General features: G+C 41.5%; 1 pseudogene; it reads right to left on the bottom strand.

The window, feature by feature from the left end:
- Positions 1 to 962: 962 nt before the first annotated feature.
- LOC141997080 (olfactory receptor 11A1-like) lies at positions 963 to 1,912 on the bottom strand (annotated as a pseudogene).
- Positions 1,913 to 2,482: the final 570 nt, after the last annotated feature.

Below are 2,482 nucleotides of genomic sequence, written 5' to 3'. Positions count from 1 at the left end.
AATCTATTATATAATAACTGAATACATAGCTGTATTTTTACTGGGCTGGTTGGTCACTTGTAAGCTGGTTTGATTTTCTTCAGGAAAAGTAGATTCTGAAGAGATTACACACAGTGAATGAGTAGTTTGAACCAGAGCTCACTTAAAGCCAGCATTTTTCAGACTGAAGGTTTTCAGTTTTTTGGAAAAAATCCTGTTTTTTTTTTTAATTTTCTATTAGCAATATATATTGTATATATACTTATGGGGATTGAAGATGATGGATATATATATCATCCATTACTTCTCCTAAACAGACCCCTGCCTTTGTTTAATGTGAGACTTTCAGAACATTTTCAAAAGGTTGGAAGAATTAATGGGGAAATCTAATAAATCCAGAACAGAACGGTTCTTATTATTATATCTCAAATCACCTTACAAGTATTCAGAAAATGTTTGAAGAATTATTTAAAAACACTCAAGGGGAAAACAGAAAGAAACCACCACATTTATTGCCACTTAATACTGAACAGTTCCCGGTCACGCCAGCTGGTAATTCTTTAGTTCGTTTGTTTTGTTGTGGGAAAGGCTGTGATGCCCTGATGCAGAGCCCTTTAAGGTCAATGGGAATCTTTCCCTTGATTTCAGTGGGAGTTGGACTTGTCCCTCAAATCTTCTTTGAAAACTCTGAAACTCAACTGAGGGCTAATGTAAACAAATCCATAAAGACAGAGGCAGGGATTTTCAAAGCAGCATAGGAAAAGTAGGAACCAAATCCCAGTGCAGCTGAACAGCTGTTTCCTGGCAGGCAGGAGGTGCTGGGAGAGAGGGGAGGGAGTTGATAAGTGGGGCCTGCAGACCCCCTGGGGTACCCTCATGGACCCCCAAGGGTCCGTGGATCACAGTTTGAAAAAGCCTGACTTAGATGGTTCCTTTCAGACTAATTAAATGATTTATTCCCATTTCAATCAATTTCTCTGAATTCATAAGAATACCAGACATTTCTGCAGAGCTCTCCTCAGGGCCTCCTTGACCTCTTTGTTTCTCAGGCTGTAGATGAGGGGATTGATCACGGGTGTCAAGACTGTGTAGAAGAATGAAAACACTTTATTTGGGGCTCTCAGGGCCCCAGTGTTTGGTAACATGTAGACAGTTATTAGGGTCCCATAGAAAAATGTAACCACAATAAGATGGGAGGAGCAGGTAGAAAAGGCCTTTTGTTTCCCAGTGGTGGAAGGGATTCTCAGGATGGTGGAGATGACATAAACATAAGATGCCAGGGTCAAAAAATATGGAAAACCAATGTTTATGGAAGAGAAGATGAGGGTCGCCAGGGTAACCAGACAAGTGTCACTGCAGGAGAGATTAGTCACTGGGGTGAGATCACAAAAGAAATGATCGATTTCATTAGGGCCACAGAAGGCTAATTGTGACATAAAAGATATTAATATGGATAGAAGGATGAGTGAATTTAGCCAAGATCCAGCTGCTAGCTGCATACAGAACCTGCCATTCATAAGTGTTGCATACGCAGGGGTTTACATGTAGCTAACTACCAATCATAAGACATAATGGCTAACATATAACATTCAGCAGTTGCTAGGAAACCAAACCAATAAAATTGAACCACGCAGCCCATAACAGAAATGGTTCTGTCCCCAGTCAGGAAAGTGGCCAGCATCCTGGGCAGGATGGTGGAGGTGTAGCAGGTCTCCAACCAGGGCAGGTTCCCCAGGAAGAAGTACATGGGGGTGTGAAGGTGCTGATCAGCCACAACTAGCACTACAATGAGCATGTTCACAGCCATGGTGACTATATAGATCCCTAGAAACAGCAAGAAGAACAGAATTTGCAGTCCAGGGAGATTCCCGAATCCCAGCAGGATGAATTCTGTGATAGATGTTTGATTTCCCCCTTCTCCTTTCTCCATGTGATGCAACTAAGGATTGAGAAAAAGTACTGATTTGTTAAGGAGTTTGCTGTACAATGCTGTGGTTTCCCTCTATCTGATTAACTATAAATTCAGGGTGCCAATGAAGATCAGGGTTTATATTCCCTCCCAGCTGAGGAACGGCTTCTCACCCAGGTGTTGCACAGAGCTAGGAATAGAATTTCCCCACTATCCCAGCCAAAGAGCAGCAACACAGTGAATTTCTCATTTTTTCTACACCAGTTCTCAACTTTTTTCATTCATCAATTCATGGAATTATAGGCCAAAAGGGACTATTAGCTCATCTCATCTGATATCCCCTATAACACACACCAAAGAATGTCCCCGGTTAGTTCTGCATTGAGCTCAATTAATTGTGTTTGGCAAAAAACACATTTTCAGAAAAAGCAGCCAGAGCCATATACCTAAAGGTATTTCAGGATCTAGTGGGATTTACAAAGGCATCCAGGCAACTAAAACTCATTGATCTGAATGGGTGTTAGGCAGGTAGCTACTTTTGAAAATCCAAGTAGGCACCGAAATACCTTTAAAATTCTGGCCCGGGGTAACTTG

The sequence above is a fragment of the Natator depressus genome, chromosome 13 (genome assembly GCF_965152275.1).
Source record: "Natator depressus isolate rNatDep1 chromosome 13, rNatDep2.hap1, whole genome shotgun sequence".
NCBI lineage: Eukaryota > Metazoa > Chordata > Testudines > Cheloniidae > Natator > Natator depressus.
Note: the sequence above shows the minus strand (reverse complement) of the source record. Positions and strands in the feature narration are given on the sequence as shown.